The sequence below is a fragment of the Pieris napi genome, chromosome 23 (genome assembly GCF_905475465.1).
Source record: "Pieris napi chromosome 23, ilPieNapi1.2, whole genome shotgun sequence".
NCBI lineage: Eukaryota > Metazoa > Arthropoda > Insecta > Lepidoptera > Pieridae > Pieris > Pieris napi.
Window position 1 is genome coordinate 4,183,645 of NC_062256.1, and position 14,259 is coordinate 4,197,903.

Here is a 14,259-nt window from a genome sequence, read left to right on the forward strand (position 1 = left end):
CTATTTTATATGGGGCAAACTTGGTGGCTCTTACCAAAAAAGATGGTGGGGTGAGGCCAATTGCTGTAGGTAGCACTTTTCGCAGATTAACCTCGAAAATTGCAGTAAAACATATAATTAGTAAATTGAACAAAATTTTTGAACCAACACAACTTGGCTTTGGCACTAAAGGCGGCTGTGAAGCTGCTATACACGCTTTGCGCACTCTTTTTTCTAACGAAAAATTTGATGTGTTGTTGAAAGTTGACGTCAAGAATGCATTTAATTCAATCAGCAGGGACACCTTGCTGACTAAGTCTTTTGAAAACATTCCAGAAATATATAACTATCTTTTACAGTGTTACTCAGAGCCATCAAAATTAACATACAAGAGTTACGAACTCTCTTCAGAAGTTGGTTGTCAACAAGGTGATCCTCTTGGGCCGGCTATTTTTAGTCTCGCAATAAATTCTTGCATACAAAATTTAAAATCAAATTTTAACGTCTGGTATCTTGACGATGGTACTCTAGGAGGTAACGCAGATGTAGTACTTTCAGATCTATCTAAGATAATATCAGATTTTAGTTCAATGGGTCTAACTTTAAATTTTGATAAATGTGAAATATATCTCCATGGTGAGAATATGGACACCGACCATACAATAAAAAAAATTAATACCTTAGCCCCAAATATAAAAATAATAAATAAAAAATCGCTTTACCTCTTAGGAGCACCGATTTTCAAAGAAGGTTTTGAAGAATACATTAACGACAATATCAAAATTTAAAGATCTTTCTCACCGTCTTCTGGATATTACAGCACACTCAGCTTTGTTCATTTTAAAATTCTGCCTTTTTGTTCCCAAATTAACTTACGTACTTCGCTGTAGCCCTCTATGGAATCATTCAGTTTTTTTAAGTGATTTGGATAATCTTTTAAAAACTGCTTTGGAATCTATTTTAAATGTTCGTTTTGATACACCTTCTTGGAATCAAGCATCGCTTCCTGTTCGCTTTGGCGGATTAGGAGTACGCAAGATAACAAGTGTAGCTCTTCCAGCGTTTCTCTAATCTGCTCACAAATCTAGCAGTCTGGTAGGTAAAATCTTTAGATCTTATTCTACAAACTACGAGATTGCGGATTTAACAGATGCAAGAAACGTGTGGATAGCATCCAACCCAGGCTTGAGTTTGCCTTCTGGCGTCAACTTTCAAAGGAGCTGGGATGATCCTCTTTGCAAAAGTGAATTCAAAAAGTTATTAGGTCACATTCCAATAACAGACCGTGCAAGGTTGATGGCTGTGGGGTCTAGGGAAGCTGGACATTGGCTTAATGCTTATCCTTCGCCAAACACTGGCACCCTTTTAGACCCTGAATCACTTCGAATTGCCATCAGCCTCCGCTTAGGAGTGCCCATATGTACTCCCCATAAGTGTCCCTGTGGTTTTGAAGTAAGTAGCCTTGGACACCATGGCCTACACTGCCAAAAGAGTGCAGGTCGTTTTTCTCGCCATGCCGCGCTAAACGACATTATACGCCGCTCTCTTGCCTCCATCAATGTTCCAGCAATTTTGGAGCCAACAGGCATCGCAAGAGACGATGGCAAGCGGCCAGATGGAATGTCTTTGATCCCTTGGAAAATGGGACGGGCTTTAGTTTGGGATGCAACCTGTGTAGACACCTTTGCCCCGTCTCATCTCCTTCGGACAAGCCAAAAAGCTGGCGCGGCCGCAGAGCAGGCAGAAAATAACAAACGGCACAAATATAAGAGTCTTTCCTCCAACTTCAATTTTGTTCCCTTTGGAGTAGAGACTCTTGGGCCGTGGGGTTCAAGTGCACAGGCGCTTATTAAAGATTTAAGTTGGCGCCTGGTAGATAGTACCGGTGACCGCAGAGCTGGCACTTTCCTGGCTCAAAGAATAAGTCTCGCAATACAGCGAGGAAATGCTGCCAGCGTTAAAGGTACACTGCCACAGGGACCAAACTTTTTAAATTTGTTTTAATTTTCATTTTATTTATTTTTAATTATTTTAATTATTACTTTATAGGTTAAGAAAATTGTAAATACTGTATTTGTGTAAATAAATAAAATATAACGTCTTTAAATGAGGCGTATTTATTTTTGATCCAACACCGTACGAGCCGTATTAATTCAAAATTTCATCAGCATCACCTTGATGGCTGGCATCTTCCATAGTCCGTTTCATAAGGCATTTTCTTTTGCGAACTAGCGAACCGTGGAATCGACTCTCGGAGAGATACGACCTCCAACTATTCAAACTTAGAGTGTACTCCTCCCTCAAAGGTCGACAACTTACCCACGATGGGCTGCGATGACTACCCTTTTTGGGCGTCCCGTAGGCTCATTTGACCCCCTTTTATATATTAAAAAACACTGTTATGTGTAATGTCAAGTATCACTCCAATGGGGAGTGATACAGATATATGTCAACATTATTAATAGCCAATATTAAGCCTTTATTACTGCCATTTAGCCATTAGTAGAACCAAAATAGAAATCATGAGTATAATAAATTGAATAATTAAATGCCAGAGAGGTGGTCTGTCGGCGTTTTAGCGTTCTACAACACTCTTATAAATACACTGTGCCAAAGGCGTCAGCACAATATCTTGTTAAGTCAGCAAAAACATGATAAAGTATCTGTGAAGTGTTGCTGTTGCCTTTTCTTATGCGATTAAATAATATAATGGTGCCTTTATATAAGCTTTTACTCATGGCTGGTATTAGAGTCACTTTGTGGAAATTTTAGGCGGTACAAAAAAGTGTTTTATTTATTGTACTACTGTATCGTTTATTAAAACCTATACATAACAATCAAATACACAGTACTTACAATTTAACCTACGTTGTAAAAATTAAAAAGATTAGTGTGAATATTTAAGTTAAATATTTTTATTTTAAATTTTATTTTATTGTTTATTATCTTGTGCTCAAAAACAGATTATTTTTCATGCAATTTCAACGAAATTGTTGGATTGTTAAAATAATATAGGACATGACAATTGTAGGGGCAAAGGCGGCAAAAACTTCACAGCCTATACCTTGAAAATATATGAATCGCCATTGGCAATTTGGTTACAGTCGGGGTCCAAAATTATCTCAAGAGAAATCGCCGGCTTTATATACAAAATTTATCCAGTGTTCACACAACACCCGGTAAGCCTTTTACTTTTTTGAGACACTGATTTTTGACACTTGTGATTGGACTATTGTTCTTAACTGTACTGAACGTGAGTTATTTTCTATCTAATATATAAAATTCTCGTGTCACGGTGTTTGGTTAAACTCCTCCGAAACGGCTCGACCAATTCTCATGAAATTTTGTGTGCATATTGGGTATGTCTGAGAATCGGACAACGTCTATTTTTCATCCCCCTAAATGTTAAGGGTAGTCCACCCCAGGGTTTTTTTTTTAATTTTTAGATTATTTTTTTTATTTTTTTTATGATACAGCATTAAAAATACATACAACCCCAAATTTTCACCCCTCTACGATCAACCCCTATTTTTTATTATAAATTATATACATGGCAAAACGACGTTTGCCGGATCAGCTAGTATCAATATTATATTCTTAGGTTTTATACTCACTTATAATAAAATTCTATTGGCCGATATTTGGGTCGGAAAAATAATCATTAAAAAACATACAACTTCATGTATATGTCACTTACGTGATAAATATAACAAGCCACCGTCGCAAGTCGTACGCTGTCACAACAAGAGCATAAGGGAGGTGAGATGACGGGCCCCCACCTGCCTATGAATATATAGTAATTTGGTGGCGTCGGGACGTGACGACCCCATCGCCCACTGGTGAAATAACCTGTGACAGAGGTTATTTCATCAGCGCAATCAGTCAACCCCTTCCTAGTGGGAGTGCCATGCTGTTGCCTTCGGGCTTCAGCCAAATGGGCAGGCACGACCGGGGCAGTACCACTGTCTCTTAGAAAACCGGCGTGAAGGGATGCAATAGGTTCGCCTTATTGTACTCGCGTTTCGTGCGGTGAGAGAGACTCCCGGAGCCCATCCCCCCCCCACCCCCCATATGAAATATGAAGGTGCAGAAAAAAGAGAATCTACCCCAGGGGGGTACCACACGCGCTCGCGGTGGAGAATCCCCCTCTGGGCGTCCAACACCGGGACACTCAGCACCCGGTGGTGGACGCACAGGCTGCCCTTCGTATTCTGGGGGGGGCAATTCTGCGCTGAACATCAAAAACAGTTATCGTTCTCGGGGCAAACGGAGCAACTCAACAAAGGCACCCCCGTCCACGCTCGCCGTGGACTTCACAAATGTTAGGGGGCTCAATTCCAATATCAACGCAGTCCACTACCATTTAGAGACTGCGAAGCCGGCCTTGCTCTTTCTTACCGAGACTCAGATTTCCTCCCCGGCTGATACTTCCTACCTCTCCTACCCGGGGTACAAATTGGAACATTCATTTGTGCCGCGGGCGGGAGTTTGCGTGTACGTCAGAGAGGATATCTGTTCTCGTCGCCTCGGGACGCTTGAAGGAAGGGACCTATCCAACCTCTGGCTGCGCGTAGACTGCGATGACCATCCGCGATTCTACGCATGCCTGTATAGGTCCCATAGCGGAAATACCGAAACTGACCGACTCATTGAGCACATCCAAATGGCTACAGATTCCCTGCTCGAAAGGGTTCCTACCGCTGAAATCGTGATACTTGGCGATTTTAACGCCCACCATGCCGATTGGCTCGGCTCTGTAACCACCGATCACGCGGGAAGATCCTTTCACGACTTTGCTTTAGCCTACGACCTGACACAAATGGTCCCTGCGATTACGCGAATACCAGATGTGGATGGTCATAAACCCTCTTTGTTGAACCTTCTGCTGACTTCACATCCGGAGAACTATCAAGTCTCTGTTGACCCGCCATTGGGTTCATCAGATCATTGTGTGGTCCGGAGTACTGTGCCATCTACGCGCCCTTCACGGCCCCGCTTTATGGGTTGTCGCCGTATTTGGCACTATAAGTCAGCAGATTGGGACGGGATGCGGTCTTTCTTTGCGTCCTACCCTTGGGGGCCTATGTGCTTTTCGCCGGAAGCTCCAGATTCCGTCGCCGCCTCTGTCGCCGAAGTGGTTCTGCAGGGCATGGAACTCTTTATTCCGTTTTCTGCGGTGCCGATCGGTGGCAAGTCTCAGCCCTGGTTGAAACGATCTTGCAAGGTGGCCTCGCGTCGAAAGCGAGAATGCTTTAAAGCATGGGCGGAAGCGGCGAAATCTCGTGATGCCAATACCAGCGAACTTAAAACATCATATAACTCAGCCTCCAGGTCCTTCAAACGGGAAATCACTAAGGCAAAGTCAGAGCACATCGCCAGATTTGGCGAGAGATTGGCCCAACTCCCATCAGGGACTCGAGCCTTCTGGTCTCTCGCCAAAGCTGTCCAAGGGAATTTTTGTCAGCCCACCATTCCGCCACTGCACAGGGAGGATGACTCTCTGGCCCACACTGCGAAGGAGAAGGCCGATCTTATGGGCTGTCTCTTCGCGTCCAACTCGACTTTGGATGACCGAGGGAGATCACCACCGACCATTTCGCGGTGTGATTCTTCGATGCCGGAAATCACATTCCGGCAACGTGCTAACCGCAAAGCACTATCTTCCTTGGACATTCATAAGTCGAGCGGGCCGGATGGTATCCCCCCAATTGTGCTGCGTACTTGTGCTCCTGAGTTGGCTCCGGTCTTAACGCGCCTTTTCCGGTACCTGTACTCGCTCGGCACTGTCCCAAAGTGCTGGAAGACCGCTTCGATACATCCGATCCCAAAAAAAGGCGATCGCTCTGATCCGTCCAACTATCGCCCAATAGCTATAACCTCCTTGTTCTCCAAAATAATGGAAACCATTATTAATAGCCAGCTCTTGAGGTATCTAGAGGGCCACCAGTTGATTAGCGATTCTCAGTACGGCTTTCGTCGTGGTCGCTCAGCTGGTGACCTCCTTGTATACCTTACCCATAGGTGGGCAGAGGCAATTGAGTCCAAGGTGGAGGCGCTGGCGGTAAGTTTGGACATAGCGAAAGCCTTCGATCGGGTGTGGCACAGAGCACTGCTCTCGAAGCTTCCAGCCTATGGGCTACCCGAGAAATTATGCGATTGGATCTCCAGCTTTCTGGCCGATCGGAGCATCAAGGTCGTCATCGACGGAGCATGTTCCGACCTTAAACCCGTGAACGCTGGGGTCCCACAAGGCTGTGTTCTATCCCCGACCCTATTTCTTCTGCATATCAATGATATGTTGCAACTTAGCAACATTCATTGCTATGCGGATGACAGCACTGGGGATACTTTTTACACTGGCCGGGCAGGTATTTCTCGGGCAGATGTCGATGAGTACCGGAACAAACTTGTGTCTGAAGTCGAAACTCTACTACGTGGAGTCTCAGACTGGGGCAGACTAAACCTAGTCCAATTTAACCCCAAGAAGACACAAGTTTGCGCGTTTTCCGCTAAAAAAACACCCTTTGTCGCTACTCCTCTTTTCGAAAACACTCTTCTTAAAGCCACAGCCAGCATTGGAATACTTGGCGTTGACATATCGAACGACGTTCAGTTTCGCGGTCACTTGGAGGGAAAGGCTAAATTAGCCTCCAAAAAGCTTGGTGTGCTCAGCAAGGCGAGGCGGTACTTTACTCCGGGCCACCGCATGCAACTATATAAAGCGCAAATTCGGCCCCACATGGAGTACTGCTCTCACCTCTGGGCGGGGGCTCCCCAGTACCAGCTCCTTCCACTTGACCGTATACAACGCAGAGCGGTTCGAATCGTCGACGACCAATCCCTCTCCGAGCGGCTTGATCCTTTGGCGTTGCGTAGAGATGTGGGGTCACTCTGCATCTTCTATCGCATTTACCATGGAGAGTGTTCAGAGGAGTTGTTCGGATTAATACCTGCAGCTGAATTTCATCATCGGACGTCAAGACAGAATACGAAATTCCACCCGTATCACCTCGACGTCCGCCGTTCCACAACTGAGCGTTTTTCAAGGCAGTTTTTGCCGCGCACCACCACTATGTGGAACCAGCTGCCCACTGAAGTATTTCCGAACCAATTCGACTTAGGGTCCTTCAAGAAAAGAGCGTACCAATTCTTAAAAGGCCGGCAACGCACTCGCGAGCCCTCTGGCATTGAGAGTGTCCATGGGCGGCGGTATCACTTAACATCAGGTGAGCCTCCTGCCCGTTTGCCCCCCGTTTTATAAAAAAAAAAAAAAAATTGGAATATAATTCTTAACAAAATATTTGTATAACATTATTAAGAAATATTTTTGAATCCACAATTTCTGATCTTATCTCAAAAATTTCCCGGTTTTTCAAACATTATCACTGATGCAGTTATTTCGATACAGTATTGGTACAGCTTTAAATTGATGAATAAATTTTTAAATTCGGTCAAGTAGCTATAGAGTTGTTGATTTCAAATAAAAATCCATGCTTTCATCTTTATAATGTCATGGATATTAAGAGGAGCAGTGTAGGCCTAGTGACTTCAGCGTGCGACTATCATACCTGAGATCGTAGGTTCGATCCCCGGTTGTGCACCAAGGGTAAGTCCATTTCTATATGCGCATTTAACATTTGCTCGAACGGTGAAGGAAAACGTCGTGAGGAAACCGACATGTCTTAGATCCAAAAAATCGACGGCGTGTGTCAGGCACTGGAGGCTGATCACCTACTTGCCTATTAGATTTCAAAATGATCATGAAACAGATTCAGAAATCTGAGGCCAAGACCTAAAGAGATTGTAGCGCCACTGATTTATTTATTTTGGATATTAAGAAATGTTCACGAATGAATGTACCTCTATATCCGATTTCTAAATAAGTACCAGTCGTAGTCTTCATAATTGTATTTAGATGTGTTTGTAATTCCATAGAACAACTAAACCCAGCTTTTATTAAGAAAAACGCGAGGAAAGCAAGGGTCTTTAGAGTCTTAGCGAAGTATGACTTCCGAATGTCGAAATTGCTTTAAATTGGAATCTCAGGGTATGACAGGCCAAACGATAAAGGAAACAGATGCCGTCATATATCCGCCCCTTGCCCCATTACGAAACTATAAAGTAATTACATAATATACGAAGATTATTTAAATAGCACAATCCTAAACATCTTCTCCTACAACGATACGATGTAAAAAACTGCTAAAAGACTGGCAGAACACTTCTTACACAGAGATGCTACTGAGACCTAACATATAGTTATACACACACTCACACACCTTACACACACTCCATTCATATACAAACTCACCCATGCATTCAAGCGTGATACGCATAATATGGATATCAAACCATGCATTATGGTTTGCAAATGCATTATTTTTAACTTTTAAAATTGTATTTCGTGTTTCGTGTTCTTAAACGTGTTAAGTTTGTTATGAAAGTCCTGGGAACCCTGACACAAGTATTTGTCACATAAAGGGCCACCCCAATCTAACAATTGTTTTGCATAAATTTACTTGTAACGAATAAACACATTTAAATTAAATTTAACAATGGCTTGTATCGCCTATCAGAGTATATCAGTTTCCTTTATCTTAATATATATAAATTACGCGTCACGTTGTTTGTCCGCTATGGACTGCTAAACTACTTAACCGATTTCAATCTAATTTGCACACCGTGTGCAGTTTGATCTAACTTAAAAGATAGGATAGCTTACATCTTAATTTATACCCGCAATATTATTTTATTGCAAATTATTTGTTTATTATTTGACAATCATAATTCTAACAGATGGTTCTGTGTTGAAAGTACCAACGTTTCTCATATAAGCTACAATTTAATGGCATAACCACCAAAAAAGCATGGTTGTCCCCATGACTGGTGTTCTCCTACCGTTTCCATTGAATAGTATACTATTCTGTAACAAAAACCTTAGCCACAGCAACGCTTGGCCGTGTCTGCTAGTAATTTTATATTTTCTAGAAGAAGAAGAAATAGCCGCCAACCTCCAGTAGTAGAGGCACTATAAGAAGAAGAAGCTTAGGATCTAAGACGTTTGCTCTTCCGGCGTAAATTTCGCACATAAAAATCCTATTGCCACATAGGATTGACGTCGCTCACTTAAGCCGGCTCAATAATAACTGATAATTCGACATTATCATGGTTAATCAAACCTCCCCCATATTTGACCCTCGTGGCACATTTAGTGTAGGATATTTCGTTTAACTGTGCGGTTGTCTTTACCAGTGAAAAGCTTAGTGAATGGATTAAAAACTCAATGGTAAGCGAGAAATAATTAAATTAATCTTACGATTGGAGTTTTAAGGGTAAAAAACGGTGTATCTCGATTTCCGGCAAAACTAAAAGTCCTATCGAAGAAAGTTAAATGGCAAAGTTGTAGATCTAAAACTTTTGTTTTCACAAATTTTTCACATAACCTCAAAATTTATGTAAAAAATTCAAAAAACCAAGTTTTTGGTTTTTTATTTTTATCTTTTACAAAAAATTATTTTTTTAAACGAAATTTGGTGAAAACTTACTTTTCTATGTCCCAAATATGCTTTAATTTATTTGATTAAAAATATTTATTTTTTCACCTTATTTTTAACTAATATCGAAAAAACACCCTAATTTTCAATCGAAAATTTACCAGTCAAAATATCAGCTTTTTTCAAAAAGTTGGTGTGCTTTCAGTTCGTTGAAATCTCTACTTTCCCCTTCCCGACCTCAGATCGCCCGTAAATTATTTTTCCTTTAATTTTTATAATATTCTCCTCCTTTTCCAATAGGTTTCATCCTACTATTATTTTTTTAGGTTTCAAAAATTATCGACACTGGTCTATAATGACTCTTTAGTTTATATTTACACTACCATAAAGAATATACAATCATGAATATTTATATTTGATTTTATTACAATAATTAATTTAAATTTATTACTTTAAATATGTGGAACCAGCTGCCCGCTGAAGTATTTCGGTATCACTTAACATCAGGTGAGCCTCCTGCCCGTTTGCCTCCTGTTACATAAAAAAAATGTGATAAGGACAAACATTAACAAACAAATGCGATTTAAAAGAGTTACGGAGTTATTGCCAGTTCTTCTCGTCCGTTCTACAATTTCAATTGAATCAATCAAGTCAATTAATGACAGTAAATGTCAATTTTGAATCTTACTTTACTGACGATTTTCTTCACCGTACGAGCGAGTTAAATACACACATAGACAGAAAGTCCATTGGTTCACAGCCGACCCCAGGGATAAAAGTCGCACGTTTAAACCACTAATCCAACACTGCTTTTGAAAATCTCGGTCTTAAAAAAAATTCCTTACGATTTTTTTTACGTTCTACAATAACAAATATCCATAGATTCGACAACACAAGCTTAAGGCTGAGAATGGTTTAACTCTCTATTCGTTATATCCGATAAAGGCTTGCATAGGTTTTCGGTCACACAAAATATTTCAGCAATAATTAAATTCTAGCGGACGGAGTGTAAACAACAGTTCGAGACGCGTTACCAGTATCCTAATATTAGCACCGTTCAATCAGTTTCAAAACCGTGGTAGTTTCAATATCTACCCTGCGATTCTGTAACTCACTTTTCGAACTCACACAGCGGTTTTCGCATCGGCGGTCGCTCTCAAATCAGTCGTGAAGCAGTCATTTATTTATTTATTTATTTATTTATATGTAAACCTACAGCTAACATAAATTATATACAATTACAAACAGTTACATTAAAAATATAGCCAAATATGGAATACATAATAATACAATTAACTACAAAATGGTTCAAGAATTTATAAAAGGGAACAAACAAATAAAAACTATTCAATACGTTTATCTAAGTGGTACCTAATTTGGTTGTGTTGTATGATGGTGTAAAAGTGTGGCTATAAACAATAAACTACAAGCTCCCAACCTTTTCAGAATGCCAAATCATAAAATGACTGCTTCACGACTGATTTGAGAGCGACGGTCGATGCGAAAACCGCTGTGTGAGTTCGAAAAGTGAGTTACAGAATCGCAGGGCAGTATCCTAATATTAGCACCGTTCATTCAGTTTCAAAACCGTGGTAGTTTCAATATCAGAGCCCTTACCCTAACAATTAACTTTAAATAGCTTTAATTTTTTTAAGTTTTTTGCATTAAACATCAATATTATTAATAATAAAGTTTTAAAATACATAAAAAAAATCAATATTTTTTTTCTAAAACCCAATTGTAAGGTAATCGTTGAATTTTTTTTCTTCTTACAATAAAGTTCACACTTTTTTGAGCGCCTTACATGAATTACAATCTAGCCTATACAATAATTATGGCTAATAAGTAATCTTATTTTGACCTAATTTTCTACAATACTAGTGAATAGCTTAAACTATTATTATTAATTACTTAAAATGTCACACGGGTCATGGTGTAATGGTTGCAGCTCCGTAAAAACATTTTGTAAAACAAAAAAATAGCGATTAAAAAGAGTGAGATTTTATTGCCAGTTCTTCTCTCCCGTTCTACGCCCTTGATTTGAGAACTGGCAGTAAATGTAAAATTAGAAGCATTAATATGTATTTATTTACTGATAAGTCAGAAGTGTACATTATGTTACCTATGTGATTAAATGATTTTTTACTTTACTTTTACTTTTAAGGTAATGTTTCATTGATGTTTTGACACTATGTTCGTGTGTCCGAGATACACTTGCACTTATATTCACAACACTAGGTTTATTAACTCAAAAGGTATAGTGCTCTTACGGCGTCTTGTTCCTGTCGTGTCAAGAAGTTAGGTTGCTTCAGCATCGTAATGTTGAATTTAAAAAAAAAAAACTAAATTGTGACTTAGATACAGCAGATGGTTAATATAAAATTATTTAAATATACATTTTACCTACTAACCAGTTGCATAAAATATTATTGAGACCTTATTTATTTGGACGAAGTTACCGCGGAATCACATTTTCACTTATACAGAGAACATTTAAACACATACATACACAAATTATTAATTTTAAAGACGAAATTAATGCTGTCATAAATCAAATGAAGGAATTTTAACTGATAAGTCGACCCTTCACTGAGATATTTCATTTTGCAACTTAAAAGTTTTACTAGCAATTTATCGTTCGTATAACGTTATATTTTACATCAGTTTTTAATGAAAACAAACGAAGGTTTTGACGCTTAAAAGACCCCTTATGAATGCGTAAATGGTAATAAAGAAAATATTAATGAGGTAGGTACTAATTTTTTTACGCAGTTATAGCCACACTAAAAAACAGCAGGTTTTATCGAATAGTTAAGTTATATTTATATGAAAAGCCGTGAGCAATTTTGGTACTAAACAGATACACGTTCTTGTCCTAGATCTAATAAATGAATGTAATTATACGAAGACGAAATTATCTTCTTGGATACTTTGTTACGAATCATATTTCTCAATTTTTAATAAAACAAAAGCGTGTAAAAATTATATAGAAAATAATTTAATAATGAAATAGCCACACATCTCACAAACACGCACGCCCAGACACACCAATATTTATAAGTATTATATTTTACTTTTATTTATTTATTCACACATTGTTGCTTTAAATTTTACATTATTACATGTAAAAGAAAGCCAACTGGCGGCCTTATCGCTTTCGAGCGATCTCTTGCAGGTAACCACTGTGAAAAGAAAAAAAAGTATTAAATTACATAAGGTAGGCAAGAAGTGCAAAAATACATGTATTACAGTTGTTAAGAAAAAGAAACTTAAAGGTGCGTACAGACTATATAACATAACATGTTATAGAACATTGCTATACAACATGTTTCAGGTAATGTGGACACTGAATGTTATAAAACATGTTATAATAACATGTAATTGATATGTATGCTAGGACGAACCCAGCATCTACGTTTTTTTGTTTTTCTTTTGTTATTTAAAATGGTTATATAACATTGTTATATTGCATTGTTATTCTAATATGTACAGTATTGTTTTATGTTATAATGTTGAATAACAAGGTTACAAAATGTAGACGTGTTATAAAACACAAGTTATATAATATGTCACATAGTCTGTACGCAGGGTGCGTTATTACTTAACAGGAATAAAAAACAAACTAATAAAGTTTGGCTAACAAAATAAAATAAATACATTTTTGCTGTATCATTGAATAAAAAATATAATAAATTGTACACGTTATATTTTAGTTATTAATTAAGCCAACAACGATTTAGGCAATGTCGCGAGTGAGATTGAAATTTGATTTCCGTTAACGTTTTAATTAAACTGGTATCGGCGTCATGTTATAATTAAATATCACCTATATGTACTCTAAGGAAAACATACACCCAATTATATATTACGTAAGTATGCCATACATATTACACAAACAGATTGGGCCTCTCGTGGACTTTTTTGTTTCAGTAACCATGGCAACACGGTATTAATAATACACGTTTTATAATATGTAGCGCAAGATTTATTTATATTAAAACAAGCTACCCCCTCAAACTTCGTTTCTCCTTAATGTGATTTTACTTAGCCTACGTTTTTAGTACATACCAACATGAAACATTTTGCTATGCTACCCCAGAGACTGTTCGATTTTCCGGAATAAAAACTTTTTAGGTTTTTCTTTGAATTATTCTCTATATAAACCTCAGAGTTCATGTCATAAGTTTTTAACTAACAAATAAAAATTAGGGGTTAATCGTACAGGATTATATGTATTTTTAAATTAAGGATTGTATGTATTTTTGTATGCTGTATTATAAAAAAATAAAATTGTCTAAAAAAATAATAAGAAAAGTTTAGGAATGGCTTATCACTTAGGGGTTTGAAAGATAGATAGTAGCCGATCAGACTAACTGAATATGCATTAAATAATTCATAAGAATCGGTCGAGCCGTTTCGGAGGAGTATCGGAACGAACAGTGTGACACGAGAATTTTATATATTAGATTTAAAACTACGATAGATCTGCACTGCGCTGACCACCTGGATTGCACAAGTTTGACTATAGACATCTATCTCCCTTCATCACAGCGTCAACACAATTTGGCAGACAGAGACAAAAGAGTTCAATTAGACTTATAGGTTTTAGACGTTTAATACCTTGTCAAGTCACTATACCAGCCTTGCGATTTTGTAACTCACTTTTCGAACTCACACAGCGGTTTTCGCTTCGGCGGTCGCTCTCAAATCAGTCGTGAAGCAGTCATTTTATGATTTGGCATGCTGATAAACAATAAACTACAAGCTCCCACCTTTTCAGAATGCC

The 14,259-nt window shown here is 38.7% G+C and overlaps 1 protein-coding gene across 2 annotated transcripts in view; it reads left to right on the forward strand.

The window, feature by feature from the left end:
* Positions 1–14,259, forward strand: part of LOC125061239 (igLON family member 5) — a 126,261-nt gene that overhangs the window by 72,743 nt on the left and 39,259 nt on the right. Inside the window, exon 1 of one of the 2 annotated variants that reach the window (XM_047666569.1) lies at positions 9,245–9,265. The exons of the other annotated variant lie outside the window; for it this stretch is intronic. The gene's annotated coding sequence lies outside the window, so the exon portion shown is untranslated. Of the gene's footprint in view, positions 1–9,244; positions 9,266–14,259 lie in introns of those variants that run through there. 2 annotated transcript variants of the gene reach the window in all.